The sequence below is a fragment of the Parasteatoda tepidariorum genome, chromosome 2 (genome assembly GCF_982258835.1).
Source record: "Parasteatoda tepidariorum strain Cologne lab strain chromosome 2, Ptep-v5.0, whole genome shotgun sequence".
Lineage (NCBI taxonomy): Eukaryota > Metazoa > Arthropoda > Arachnida > Araneae > Theridiidae > Parasteatoda > Parasteatoda tepidariorum.
Window position 1 is genome coordinate 114,605,592 of NC_141756.1, and position 16,109 is coordinate 114,621,700.

Below are 16,109 nucleotides of genomic sequence, written 5' to 3' on the forward strand. Positions count from 1 at the left end.
TTCTGACTTTTTCGGTACTTAGAAAAATTCAGAAGATTTCGGTACTTAGAAAAATTCGAATGATTTCGGTACTTAGAAAGATTCTGACGATTTCGGTACTTAGAAAATTTCTGACCTTTTCGGTACTTGGAAAATTTCTGACCTTTTCGGTACATAGAAAATTTCTGACCTTTTCGGTACTTAGAAAAATTCTGACGATTTTGGTACTTAGAAAACATTCAGAAGTTTTCGATACTTAGAAAATTTCTGTTGATTTCGGTACTTAGAAAAATTCTGATGCTTTCGGTACTTAGAAAAATTCTGTTGATTTTGGAACTTAGAAAATTTCTGACCTTTTCGGTACTTAGAAAATATCTGACGTTTTCGGTACTTAGAAAAATTCTGTCGATTTCGGTACTTAGAAAACATTCAGAAGTCATCGGTACTTAGAAAATTTCTGACCTTTTCGGTACTTAGAAAATTTCTGACGTTATCGGTACTTAGAAAAATTCTGAAGATTTCGGTACTTAGAAAAATTCTTACGATTTCGATACTTATTAAACATTCAGAAGTTTTCGGTACTTAGAAAAATTCTGCCGATTTCGGTACTTAGAAAAATTCTGTTGATTTCGGTACTTAGAAAAATTCTGTCGATTTCGGTACTTAGAAAACAATCAGAAGTTTTCGGTACTTACATAATTTCTGTCGTTTTCGGTACTTTGAAAAATTCTGCCGATTTCGGTACATAGAAAATTCTGACGATTTCGGTACTTGGAAAATTTCTGACCTATTCGGTACTTAGAAAATTTCTGACCTTTTCGGTACTTAGAAAATTTCTGACGATTTCGGTACTTAGAAAACATTCAGAAGTTATCGATACTCAGAAAATTTCTGACTTTTTCGGTACTTAGAAAAATTCTGCCGATTTCGGTACTTAGAAAAATTCTGTTGATTTCGGTACTTAGAAAAATTCTGACGATTTCGGTACTTAGAAAACATTCAGAAGTTATCGATACTTAGAAAAATTCCGACGATTTCGGTACTTTGAAAATTTTGACGATTTCGGTACTTAGAAAAATTCTGATGATTTCGGTACTTAGAAAAATTCTGACGATTTCGGTACTTAGAAAACATTCAGAAGTTATCGATACTTAGAAAATTTCTGACTTTTTCGGTACTTAGAAAAATTCAGAAGATTTCGGTACTTAGAAAAATTCGAATGATTTCGGTACTTAGAAAGATTCTGACGATTTCGGTACTTAGAAAATTTCTGACCTTTTCGGTACTTGGAAAATTTCTGACCTTTTCGGTACTTAGAAAATTTCTGACGATTTCGGTACTTAGAAAACATTCAGAAGTTATCGATACTCAGAAAATTTCTGACTTTTTCGGTACTTAGAAAAATTCTGCCGATTTCGGTACTTAGAAAAATTCTGTTGATTTCGGTACTTAGAAAATATCTGACGTTTTCGGTACTTAGAAAAATTCTGTCGATTTCGGTACTTAGAAAACATTTAGAAGTCTTCGGTACATAGAAAATTTCTGACGTTTTCGGTATTTAGAAAATTTCAGATGATTTCGGAACTTAGAAAATTTCTGACCTTTTCGGTACTTGGAAAATTTCTGACCTTTTCGGTACATAGAAAATTTCTGACCTTTTCGGTACTTAGAAAAATTCTGACAATTTTGGTACTTAGAAAACATTCAGAAGTTTTCGATACTTAGAAAATTTCTGTTGATTTCGGTACTTAGAAAAATTCTGTCGATTTCGGTACTTAGAAAAATTCTGTTGATTTTGGTACTTAGAAAAATTCTGATGATTTCGGTACTTAGAAAATTTCTGACCTTTTCGGTACTTAGAAAATATCTGACGTTTTCGGTACTTAGAAGAATTCTGCCGATTTCAGTACTTAGAAAAATTCTGTTGATTTTGGTACTTAGAAAAATTCTGACGATTTCGGTACTTAGAAAAATTCTGTTGATTTCGGTACTTAGAAAATTTCTGCCTTTTTCGGTACTTTGAAAATTTCAGACGTTTTCGGTACTTAGAAAACATTCCGACGATTTCGGTACTTAGAAAAATTCTGTTGATTTTGGTACTTAGAAAATTTCTGACCTTTTCGGTACTTAGAAAATATCTGACGATTTCGGTACTTAGAAAATTTCTGCCTTTTTCGGTACTTAGAAAAATTCTGACGATTTCGGTACTTAGAAAAATTCCGACGATTTCGGTACTTAGAAAATTTTGACGATTTCGGTACTTAGAAAAATTCTGATGATTTCGGTACTTAGAAAAATTCTGACGATTTCGGTACTTAGAAAACATTCAGAAGTTATCGATACTTAGAAAAATTCCGACGATTTCGGTACTTTGAAAATTTTGACGATTTCGGTACTTAGAAAAATTCTGATGATTTCGGTACTTAGAAAAATTCTGACGATTTTGGTACTTAGAAAACATTCAGAAGTTATCGATACTTAGAAAATTTCTGACGTTATCGGTACTTAGAAAAATTCTGACGATTTCGGTACTTAGAAAAATTCTTACGATTTCGATACTTATTAAACATTCAGAAGTTTTCGATACTTAGAAAATTTCTGACTTTTTCGGTACTTAGAAAAATTCTGCCGATTTCGGTACTTAGAAAAATTCTGTTGATTTTGGTTCTTAGAAAATTTCTGACCTTTCCGGTACTTAGAAAATATCTGACGTTTTCGGTATTTAGAAAAATTCTGTCGATTTCGGTACTTAGAAAACATTTAGAAGTCTTCGGTACTTAGAAAATTTCTGACGTTTTCGGTATTTAGAAAATTTCAAACGATTTCGGTACTTAGAAAAATTCAGACGATTTCGGTACTTAGAAAAATTCTGATGATTTCGGTACTTAGAAAATTTCTGACCTTTTCGGTACTTAGAAAATATCTGACGTTTTCGGTACTTAGAAGAATTCTGCCGATTTCAGTACTTAGAAAAATTCTGTTGATTTTGGTACTTAGAAAAATTCTGACGATTTCGGTACTTAGAAAAATTCTGTTGATTTCGGTACTTAGAAAATTTCTGCCTTTTTCGGCACTTTGAAAATTTCAGACGTTTTCGGTACTTAGAAAACATTCCGACGATTTCGGTACTTAGAAAAATTCTGTTGATTTTGGTACTTAGAAAATTTCTGACCTTTTCGGTACTTAGAAAATATCTGACGATTTCGGTACTTAGAAAATTTCTGCCTTTTTCGGTACTTAGAAAAATTCTGACGATTTCGGTACTTAGAAAAATTCCGACGATTTCGGTACTTAGAAAATTTTGACGATTTCGGTACTTAGAAAAATTCTGATGATTTCGGTACTTAGAAAAATTCTGACGATTTCGGTACTTAGAAAACATTCAGAAGTTATCGATACTTAGAAAAATTCCGACGATTTCGGTACTTTGAAAATTTTGACGATTTCGGTACTTAGAAAAATTCTGATGATTTCGGTACTTAGAAAAATTCTGACGATTTCGGTACTTAGAAAACATTCAGAAGTTATCGATACTTAGAAAATTTCTGACTTTTTCGGTACTTAGAAAAATTCAGAAGATTTCGGTACTTAGAAAAATTCGAATGATTTCGGTACTTAGAAAGATTCTGACGATTTCGGTACTTAGAAAATTTCTGACCTTTTCGGTACTTGGAAAATTTCTGACCTTTTCGGTACATAGAAAATTTCTGACCTTTTCGGTACTTAGAAAAATTCTGACGATTTTGGTACATAGAAAACATTCAGAAGTTTTCGATACTTAGAAAATTTCTGTTGATTTCGGTACTTAGAAAAATTCTGATGCTTTCGGTACTTAGAAAAATTCTGTTGATTTTGGAACTTAGAAAATTTCTGACCTTTTCGGTACTTAGAAAATATCTGAAGTTTTCGGTACTTAGAAAAATTCTGTCGATTTCGGTACTTAGAAAACATTCAGAAGTCATCGGTACTTAGAAAATTTCTGACCTTTTCGGTACTTAGAAAATTTCTGACGTTATCGGTACTTAGAAAAATTCTGAAGATTTCGGTACTTAGAAAAATTCTTACGATTTCGATACTTATTAAACATTCAGAAGTTTTCGGTACTTAGAAAAATTCTGCCGATTTCGGTACTTAGAAAAATTCTGTTGATTTCGGTACTTAGAAAAATTCTGTCGATTTCGGTACTTAGAAAACAATCAGAAGTTTTCGGTACTTACATAATTTCTGTCGTTTTCGGTACTTTGAAAAATTCTGCCGATTTCGGTACATAGAAAATTCTGACGATTTCGGTACTTGGAAAATTTCTGACCTTTTCGGTACTTAGAAAATTTCTGACCTTTTCGGTACTTAGAAAATTTCTGACGATTTCGGTACTTAGAAAACATTCAGAAGTTATCGATACTCAGAAAATTTCTGACTTTTTCGGTACTTAGAAAAATTCTGCCGATTTCGGTACTTAGAAAAATTCTGTTGATTTCGGTACTTAGAAAAATTCTGACGATTTCGGTACTTAGAAAACATTCAGAAGTTATCGATACTTAGAAAAATTCCGACGATTTCGGTACTTTGAAAATTTTGACGATTTCGGTACTTAGAAAAATTCTGATGATTTCGGTACTTAGAAAAATTCTGACGATTTCGGTACTTAGAAAATTTCTGACCTTTTCGGTACTTGGAAAATTTCTGACCTTTTCGGTACTTAGAAAATTTCTGACGATTTCGGTACTTAGAAAACATTCAGAAGTTATCGATACTCAGAAAATTTCTGACTTTTTCGGTACTTAGAAAAATTCTGCCGATTTCGGTACTTAGAAAAATTCTGTTGATTTCGGTACTTAGAAAATATCTGACGTTTTCGGTACTTAGAAAAATTCTGTCGATTTCGGTACTTAGAAAACATTTAGAAGTCTTCGGTACATAGAAAATTTCTGACGTTTTCGGTATTTAGAAAATTTCTGATGATTTCGGAACTTAGAAAATTTCTGACCTTTTCGGTACTTGGAAAATTTCTGACCTTTTCGGTACATAGAAAATTTCTGACCTTTTCGGTACTTAGAAAAATTCTGACAATTTTGGTACTTAGAAAACATTCAGAAGTTTTCGATACTTAGAAAATTTCTGTTGATTTCGGTACTTAGAAAAATTCTGTCGATTTCGGTACTTAGAAAAATTCTGTTGATTTTGGTACTTAGAAAAATTCTGATTATTTCGGTACTTAGAAAATTTCTGACCTTTTCGGTACTTAGAAAATATCTGACGTTTTCGGTACTTAGAAGAATTCTGCCGATTTCAGTACTTAGAAAAATTCTGTTGATTTTGGTACTTAGAAAAATTCTGACGATTTCGGTACTTAGAAAAATTCTGTTGATTTCGGTACTTAGAAAATTTCTGCCTTTTTCGGTACTTTGAAAATTTCAGACGTTTTCGGTACTTAGAAAACATTCCGACGATTTCGGTACTTAGAAAAATTCTGTTGATTTTGGTACTTAGAAAATTTCTGACCTTTTCGGTACTTAGAAAATATCTGACGATTTCGGTACTTAGAAAATTTCTGCCTTTTTCGGTACTTAGAAAAATTCTGACGATTTCGGTACTTAGAAAAATTCCGACGATTTCGGTACTTAGAAAATTTTGACGATTTCGGTACTTAGAAAAATTCTGATGATTTCGGTACTTAGAAAAATTCTGACGATTTCGGTACTTAGAAAACATTCAGAAGTTATCGATACTTAGAAAAATTCCGACGATTTCGGTACTTTGAAAATTTTGACGATTTCGGTACTTAGAAAAATTCTGATGATTTCGGTACTTAGAAAAATTCTGACGATTTTGGTACTTAGAAAACATTCAGAAGTTATCGATACTTAGAAAATTTCTGACGTTATCGGTACTTAGAAAAATTCTGACGATTTCGGTACTTAGAAAAATTCTTACGATTTCGATACTTATTAAACATTCAGAAGTTTTCGATACTTAGAAAATTTCTGACTTTTTCGGTACTTAGAAAAATTCTGCCGATTTCGGTACTTAGAAAAATTCTGTTGATTTTGGTTCTTAGAAAATTTCTGACCTTTCCGGTACTTAGAAAATATCTGACGTTTTCGGTATTTAGAAAAATTCTGTCGATTTCGGTACTTAGAAAACATTTAGAAGTCTTCGGTACTTAGAAAATTTCTGACGTTTTCGGTATTTAGAAAATTTCAAACGATTTCGGTACTTAGAAAAATTCAGACGATTTCGGTACTTAGAAAAATTCTGATGATTTCGGTACTTAGAAAATTTCTGACCTTTTCGGTACTTAGAAAATATCTGACGTTTTCGGTACTTAGAAGAATTCTGCCGATTTCAGTACTTAGAAAAATTCTGTTGATTTTGGTACTTAGAAAAATTCTGACGATTTCGGTACTTAGAAAAATTCTGTTGATTTCGGTACTTAGAAAATTTCTGCCTTTTTCGGCACTTTGAAAATTTCAGACGTTTTCGGTACTTAGAAAACATTCCGACGATTTCGGTACTTAGAAAAATTCTGTTGATTTTGGTACTTAGAAAATTTCTGACATTTTCGGTACTTAGAAAATATCTGACGATTTCGGTACTTAGAAAATTTCTGCCTTTTTCGGTACTTAGAAAAATTCTGACGATTTCGGTACTTAGAAAAATTCCGACGATTTCGGTACTTAGAAAATTTTGACGATTTCGGTACTTAGAAAAATTCTGATGATTTCGGTACTTAGAAAAATTCTGACGATTTCGGTACTTAGAAAACATTCAGAAGTTATCGATACTTAGAAAAATTCCGACGATTTCGGTACTTTGAAAATTTTGACGATTTCGGTACTTAGAAAAATTCTGATGATTTCGGTACTTAGAAAAATTCTGACGATTTCGGTACTTAGAAAACATTCAGAAGTTATCGATACTTAGAAAATTTCTGACTTTTTCGGTACTTAGAAAAATTCAGAAGATTTCGGTACTTAGAAAAATTCGAATGATTTCGGTACTTAGAAAGATTCTGACGATTTCGGTACTTAGAAAATTTCTGACCTTTTCGGTACTTGGAAAATTTCTGACCTTTTCGGTACATAGAAAATTTCTGACCTTTTCGGTACTTAGAAAAATTCTGACGATTTTGGTACATAGAAAACATTCAGAAGTTTTCGATACTTAGAAAATTTCTGTTGATTTCGGTACTTAGAAAAATTCTGATGCTTTCGGTACTTAGAAAAATTCTGTTGATTTTGGAACTTAGAAAATTTCTGACCTTTTCGGTACTTAGAAAATATCTGACGTTTTCGGTACTTAGAAAAATTCTGTCGATTTCGGTACTTAGAAAACATTCAGAAGTCATCGGTACTTAGAAAATTTCTGACCTTTTCGGTACTTAGAAAATTTCTGACGTTATCGGTACTTAGAAAAATTCTGAAGATTTCGGTACTTAGAAAAATTCTTACGATTTCGATACTTATTAAACATTCAGAAGTTTTCGGTACTTAGAAAAATTCTGCCGATTTCGGTACTTAGAAAAATTCTGTTGATTTCGGTACTTAGAAAAATTCTGTTGATTTCGGTACTTAGAAAATTTCTGCCTTTTTCGGCACTTTGAAAATTTCAGACGTTTTCGGTACTTAGAAAACATTCCGACGATTTCGGTACTTAGAAAAATTCTGTTGATTTTGGTACTTAGAAAATTTCTGACCTTTTCGGTACTTAGAAAATATCTGACGATTTCGGTACTTAGAAAATTTCTGCCTTTTTCGGTACTTAGAAAAATTCTGACGATTTCGGTACTTAGAAAAATTCCGACGATTTCGGTACTTAGAAAATTTTGACGATTTCGGTACTTAGAAAAATTCTGATGATTTCGGTACTTAGAAAAATTCTGACGATTTCGGTACTTAGAAAACATTCAGAAGTTATCGATACTTAGAAAAATTCCGACGATTTCGGTACTTTGAAAATTTTGACGATTTCGGTACTTAGAAAAATTCTGATGATTTCGGTACTTAGAAAAATTCTGACGATTTCGGTACTTAGAAAACATTCAGAAGTTATCGATACTTAGAAAATTTCTGACTTTTTCGGTACTTAGAAAAATTCAGAAGATTTCGGTACTTAGAAAAATTCGAATGATTTCGGTACTTAGAAAGATTCTGACGATTTCGGTACTTAGAAAATTTCTGACCTTTTCGGTACTTGGAAAATTTCTGACCTTTTCGGTACATAGAAAATTTCTGACCTTTTCGGTACTTAGAAAAATTCTGACGATTTTGGTACATAGAAAACATTCAGAAGTTTTCGATACTTAGAAAATTTCTGTTGATTTCGGTACTTAGAAAAATTCTGATGCTTTCGGTACTTAGAAAAATTCTGTTGATTTTGGAACTTAGAAAATTTCTGACCTTTTCGGTACTTAGAAAATATCTGACGTTTTCGGTACTTAGAAAAATTCTGTCGATTTCGGTACTTAGAAAACATTCAGAAGTCATCGGTACTTAGAAAATTTCTGACCTTTTCGGTACTTAGAAAATTTCTGACGTTATCGGTACTTAGAAAAATTCTGAAGATTTCGGTACTTAGAAAAATTCTTACGATTTCGATACTTATTAAACATTCAGAAGTTTTCGGTACTTAGAAAAATTCTGCCGATTTCGGTACTTAGAAAAATTCTGTTGATTTCGGTACTTAGAAAAATTCTGTCGATTTCGGTACTTAGAAAACAATCAGAAGTTTTCGGTACTTACATAATTTCTGTCGTTTTCGGTACTTTGAAAAATTCTGCCGATTTCGATACATAGAAAATTCTGACGATTTCGGTACTTGGAAAATTTCTGACCTTTTCGGTACTTAGAAAATTTCTGACCTTTTCGGTACTTAGAAAATTTCTGATGATTTCGGTACTTAGAAAACATTCAGAAGTTATCGATACTCAGAAAATTTCTGACTTTTTCGGTACTTAGAAAAATTCTGCCGATTTCGGTACTTAGAAAAATTCTGTTGATTTCGGTACTTAGAAAATATCTGACGTTTTCGGTACTTAGAAAAATTCTGTCGATTTCGGTACTTAGAAAACATTTAGAAGTCTTCGGTACATAGAAAATTTCTGACGTTTTCGGTATTTAGAAAATTTCTGATGATTTCGGAACTTAGAAAATTTCTGACCTTTTCGGTACTTGGAAATTTTCTGACCTTTTCGGTACATAGAAAATTTCTGACCTTTTCGGTACTTAGAAAAATTCTGACGATTTTGGTACTTAGAAAACATTCAGAAGTTTTCGATACTTAGAAAATTTCTGTTGATTTCGGTACTTAGAAAAATTCTGTCGATTTCGGTACTTAGAAAAATTCTGTTGATTTTGGTACTTAGAAAACATTCAGAAGTCTTCGGTACTTAGAAAATTTCTGACCTTTTCGGTACTTAGAAAATTTCTGACGTTATCGGTACTTAGAAAAATTCTGACGATTTCGGTACTTAGAAAAATTCTTACGATTTCGATACTTATTAAACATTCAGAAGTTTTCGATACTTAGAAAATTTCTGACTTTTTCGGTACTTAGAAAAATTCTGCCGATTTCGGTACTTAGAAAACATTTAGAAGTCTTCGGTACTTAGAAAATTTCTGACGTTTTCGGTATTTAGAAAATTTCAAACGATTTCGGTACTTAGAAAAATTCAGACGATTTCGGTACTTAGAAAAATTCTGATGATTTCGGTACTTAGAAAATTTCTGACCTTTTCGGTACTTAGAAAATATCTGACGTTTTCGGTACTTAGAAGAATTCTGCCGATTTCAGTACTTAGAAAAATTCTGTTGATTTTGGTACTTAGAAAAATTCTGACGATTTCGGTACTTAGAAAAATTCTGTTGATTTCGGTACTTAGAAAATTTCTGCCTTTTTCGGTACTTTGAAAATTTCAGACGTTTTCGGTACTTAGAAAACATTCCGACGATTTCGGTACTTAGAAAAATTCTGTTGATTTTGGTACTTAGAAAAATTCTGATGATTTCGGTACTTAGAAAAATTCTGACGATTTCGGTACTTTGAAAATTTTGACGATTTCGGTACTTAGAAAAATTCTGATGATTTCGGTACTTAGAAAAATTCTGACGATTTCGGTACTTAGAAAACATTCAGAAGTTATCGATACTTAGAAAATTTCTGACTTTTTCGGTACTTAGAAAAATTCAGAAGATTTCGGTACTTAGAAAAATTCTGACGATTTCGGTACTTAGAAAATTTCTGACCTTTTGTGTACTTGGAAAATTTCTGACCTTTTCGGTACATAGAAAATTTCTGACCTTTTCGGTACTTAGAAAAATTCTGACGATTTTGGTACTTAGAAAACATTCAGAATTTTTCGAAACTTAGGAAATTTCTGTTGATTTCGGTACTTAGAAAAATTCTGATGCTTTCGGTACTTTGAAAATTTCAGACGTTTTCGGTACTTAGAAAACATTCCGACGATTTCGGTACTTAGAAAAATTCTGTTGATTTTGGTACTTAGAAAATTTCTGACCTTTTCGGTACTTAGAAAATATCTGACGATTTCGGTACTTAGAAAATTTCTGCCTTTTTCGGTACTTAGAAAACATTCAGAAGTTTTCGATACTTAGAAAATTTCAAACGATTTCGGTACTTAGAAAAATTCAGACGATTTCGGTCCTTAGAAAAATTCTGATGATTTCGGTACTTAGAAAATTTCTGACCTTTTCGGTACTTAGAAAACATTTAGAAGTTTTCGATACTTAGAAAATTTCTGACGTTTTCGGTACTTAGAAAAATTCTGACGATTTCGGTACTTAGAAAAATTCCGACGATTTCGGTACTTAGAAAATTTTGACGATTTCAGTACTTAGAAAAATTCTGATGATTTCGGTACTTAGAAAAATTCTGACGATTTCGGTACTTCGAAAACATTCAGAAGTTATCGATACTAAGAAAATTTCTGACTTTTTCGGTACTTAGAAATATTCTGCCGATATCGGTACTTAGAAAAATTCGAATGATTTCGGTACTTAGAAAAATTCTGACGATTTCGGTACAGAGAAAATTTCTGACCTTTTCGGAACTTGGAAAATTTCTGACCTTTTCGGTACATAGAAAATTTCTGACCTTTTCGGTACTTAGAAAAATTCTGACGATTTTGGTACTTAGAAAACATTCAGAAGTTTTCGATACTTAGAAAATTTCTGACGTTTTCGGTACTTCGAAGAATTCTGCCGATTTCAGTACTTAGAAAAATTCTGTTGATTTTGGTACTTAGAAAAATTCTGCCGATTTCAGTACTTAGAAAAATTCTGTTGATTTCGGTACTTAGAAAAATTCTGTCGATTTCGGTGTTTAGAAAAATTCTGTTGATTTTGGTACCTAGAAAATTCTGACGATTTCGGAACTTAGAAAACAATCAGAAGTTTTCGATACTTAGAAAATTTCTGTCGTTTTCGGTACTTAGAAAATATCTGACGTTTTCGGTACTTAGAAAAATTCTGTTGATTTCGGTACTTAGAAAACATTTAGAAGTCTTCGGTACTTAGAAAAAATCTGATGATTTCGGAACTTGGAAAATTTCTGACCTTTTTGGTATTTTGAAAATTTCAAACGATTTCGGTACTTAGAAAAATTCAGACGATTTCGGTACTTAGAAAAATTCTGATGATTTCGGAACTTAGAAAATTTCTGACCTTTTCGGTACTTAGAAAATATCTGACGTTTTCGGTACTTAGAAGAATTCTGCCGATTTAAGTACTCAGAAAAATTCTGATGATTTTGGTACATAGAAAAATTCTGACGATTTCGGTACTTAGAAAAATTCTGGTGATTTCGGAACTTAGAAATATTCTGTTGATTTCGGTACTTTGAAAAATTATGTCGAATTCGGTACTTAGAAAACATCCAGAAGTCTTCGGTACTTAGAAAATTTCTGACGTTTTCGGTACTTAGAAAAATTCTTACGATTTTGATACTTATTAAACATTCAGAAGTTTTCGGTACTTAGAAAAATTCTGCCGATTTCGGTACTTAGAAAAATTCTGTCGATTTCGGTAGTTAGAAAAGACTCGGAAGTTTTCGGTACTTAGAAAATTTCTGATGTTTTCGGTATTTAGAAAATTTCAAACGATTTCGGTACTTAGAAAAATTCAAACGATTTCGGTACTTAGAAAAATTCCGACGATTTCGGTACTTAGAAAATTTCTGCCTTTTTCGGTACTTAGAAAACATTCAGAAGTTTTCGATACTTAGAAAATTTCTGACGTTTTCGGAACTTAGAAAAATTCTGACGATTTCGGTACTTAGAAAAATTCCGACGATTTCGGTACTTAGAAAATTTTGACGATTTCGGTACTTAGAAAAATTCTGATGATTTCGGTACTTAGAAAAATTCTGACGATTTCGGTACTTAGAAAACATTCAGAAGTTATCGATACTTAGAAAATTTCTGACTTTTTCGGTACTTAGAAAAATTCAGAAGATTTCGGTACTTAGAAAAATTCGAATGATTTCGGTACTTAGAAAAATTCTGTCGATTTCGGTACTTAGAAAAGACTCGGAAATTTTCGGTACTTAGAAAATTTCTGACGTTTTCGGTAGTTAGAAAAATTCTGATGATTTCGGTACTTAGAAAATTTCTGACCTTTTCGGTACTTAGAAAATATCTGACGTTTTCGGTACTTAGAAGAATTCTGCCGATTTAAGTACTTAGAAAAATTCTGTTGATTTTGGTACATAGAAAAATTCTGACGATTTCGGTACTTAGAAAAATTCTGGTGATTTTGGAACTTACAAAAATTCTGTTGATTTTGGTACTTAGAAAATTTCTGACCTTTTCGGTACTTAGAAAATATCTGACGTTTTCGGTACTTAAAAAAATTCTGTCGATTTTGGTACTTAGAAAACATCCAGAAGTCTTCGGTACTTAGAAAATTTCTGACGTTTTCGGTACTTAGAAAAATTCTTACGATTTCGATACTTATTAAACATTCAGAAGTTTTCGGTACTTAGAAAATTTCTGCCGATTTCGGTACTTAGAAAAATTCTGTTGATTTTGGTACATAGAAAATTTCTAACGTTTTCGGTACTTAGAAAAATTCAGATGATTTCGGTACTTAGAAAATATCTGACGTTTTCGGTATTGAGAAAAATTCTGTCGATTTCGGTACTTAGAAAAGACTCGGAAGTTTTCGGTACTTAGAAAATTTCTGCCTTTTTCGGTACTTAGAAAACATTCAGAAGTTTTCGATACTTAGAAAATTTCTGACGTTTTCGGTACTTAGAAAAATTCTGTCGATTTCGGTACTTAGAAAAATTCCGACGATTTCGGTACTTAGAAAATTTTGACGATTTCGGAACTTAGTAAAATTCTGATGATTTCGGTACTTAGAAAAATTCTGACGATTTCGGTACTTAGAAAACATTCAGAAGTTATCGATACTTAGAAAATTTCTGACTTTTTCGGTACTTAGAAAAATTCAGAAGATTTCGGTACTTAGAAAAATTCGAATGATTTCGGTACTTAGAAAATTTCTGACGTTTTCTGTACTTTGAAAAATTCTGATGATTTCGGAACTTAGAAAATTTCTGACCTTTTCGGTACTAGGAAAATTTCTGACCTTTTCGGTACATAGAAAATTTCTGACCTTTTCGGTACTTAGGAAAATTCTGACGATTTTGGTACTTAGAAAACATTCAGAAGTTTTCGATACTTAGAAAATTTCTGTTGATTTCGGTACTTAGAAAAATTCTGTCGATTTCGGTACTTAGAAAAATTCTGTTGATTTTGGAACTTAGAAAATTCTGACGATTTCGGAACTTAGAAAACAATCAGAAGTTTTCGATACTTAGAAAATTTCTGTCGTTTTCGGTACTTAGAAAAATTCTGATGCTTTCGGTACTTAGAAAAATTCTGTTGATTTTGGAACTTTGAAAATTTCTGACCTTTTCGGTACTTAGAAAATATCTGACGTTTTCGGTACTTAGAAAAATTCTGTCGATTTCGGTACTTAGAAAACATTCAGAAGTCTTCGGTACTTAGAAAATTTCTGACCTTTTCGGTACTTAAAAAATTTCTGACGTTATCGGTACTTAGAAAAATTCTGACGATTTCGGTACTTAGAAAAATTCTTACGATTTCGATACTTATTAAACATTCAGAAGTTTTCGGTACTTAGAAAAATTCTGCCGATTTCGATACTTAGAAAAATTCTGTCGATTTCGGTACTTAGAAAACAGTCAGAAGTTTTCGGTACTTACATAATTTCTGTCGTTTTCGGTACTTTGAAAAATTCTGCCGATTTCGGTACTTAGAAAATTCTGACGATTTCGGTGCTTGGAAAATTTCTGACCTTTTCGGTACTTAGAAAAATTCTTGCGATTTCGATACTTATTAAACATTCAGAAGTTTTCGGTACTTAGAAAATTTCTGACGTTTTCGGTACTTAGAAAAATTCTGATGATTTCGGTACTTAGAAAATTTCTGACCTTTTCGGTATTTAGAAAATTTCAAACGATTTCGGTACTTGGAAAAATTCAGACGATTTCGGTACATAGAAAAATTCCGACGATTTCGGTACTTAGAAAATTTCTGCCTTTTTCGGTTCCTAGAAAACATTCAGAAGTTTTCGATACTTAGAAAATTTCTGACGATTTCGGTACTTAGAAAACATTCAGAAGTTATCGATACTAAGAAAATTTCTGACTTTTTCGGTACTTAGAAAAATTCTGCCGATATCGGTACTTAGAAAAATTCGAATGATTTCGGTACATAGAAAAATTCTGACGATTTCGGTACTGAGAAAATTTCTGACCTTTTCGGAACTTGGAATATTTCTGACCTTTTCGGTACATAGAAAATTTCTGACCTTTTCGGTACTTAGAAAAATTCTGACGATTTTGGTACTTAGAAAACATTCAGAAGTTTTCGATACTTAGAAAATTTCTGACGTTTTCGGTACTAAGAAGAATTCTGCCGATTTCAGTACTTAGAAAAATTCTGCTGATTTTGGTACTTAGAAAAATTCTGCCGATTTCAGTACTTAGAAAAATTCTGTTGATTTCGGTGTTTAGAAAAATTCTGTTGATTTTGGTACTTAGAAAATTCTGACGATTTCGGAACTTAGAAAACAATCAGAAGTTTTCGATACTTAGAAAATTTCTGTCGTTTTCGGTACTTCGAAAAATTCTGATGCTTTCGGTACTTAGAAAAATTCTGTTGATTTTGGTACTTAGAAAATTTCTGACCTTTTCGGTACTTAGAAAATATCTGACGTTTTCGGTACTTAGAAAAATTCTGTCGATTTCGGTACTTCGACAAAATTCTTACGATTTCGATACTTATTAAACATTCAGAAGTTTCGGAACTTAGAAAAATTCTGCCGATTTCGGTACTTAGAAAAATTCTGTTGATTTCGGTACTTAGAAAAATTCTGATGATTTCGGTACTTAGAAAATTTCTGACCTTTTCGGTACTTAGAAAACATTTAGAAGTTTTCGATACTTAGAAAATTTCTGACGTTTTCGGTACTTAGAAAAATTCTGACGATTTCGGTTCTTAGAAAAATTCCGACGATTTCGGTACTTAGAAAATTTTGACGATTTCAGTACTTAGAAAAATTCTGATGATTTCGGTACTTAGAAAAATTCTGACGATTTCGGTACTTAGAAAACATTCAGAAGTTATCGATACTAAGAAAATTTCTGACTTTTTCGGTACTTAGAAAAATTCTGCCGATATCGGTACTTAGAAAAATTCGAATGATTTCGGTACTTAGAAAAATTCTGACGATTTCGGTACAGAGAAAATTTCTGACCTTTTCGGAACTTGGAAAATTTCTGACCTTTTCGGTACATAGAAAATTTCTGACCTTTTCGGTACTTAGAAAAATTCTGACGATTTTGGTACTTAGAAAACATTCAGAAGTTTTCGATACTTAGAAAATTTCTGACGTTTTCGGTACTTCGAAGAATTCTGCCGATTTCAGTACTTAGAAAAATTCTGTTGATTTTGGTACTTAGAAAAATTCTGCCGATTTCAGTACTTAGAAAAATTCTGTTGATTTCGGTACTTAGAAAAATTCTGTCGATTTCGGTGTTTAGAAAAATTCTGTTGATTTTGGTACCTAGAAAATTCTGACGAT

General features: G+C 32.0%; 1 protein-coding gene across 3 annotated transcripts in view; it reads right to left on the bottom strand.

The window, feature by feature from the left end:
* Positions 1-16,109, bottom strand: part of LOC122272504 (maestro heat-like repeat-containing protein family member 2A) — a 455,199-nt gene that overhangs the window by 314,020 nt on the left and 125,070 nt on the right. The window lies entirely within an intron of this gene.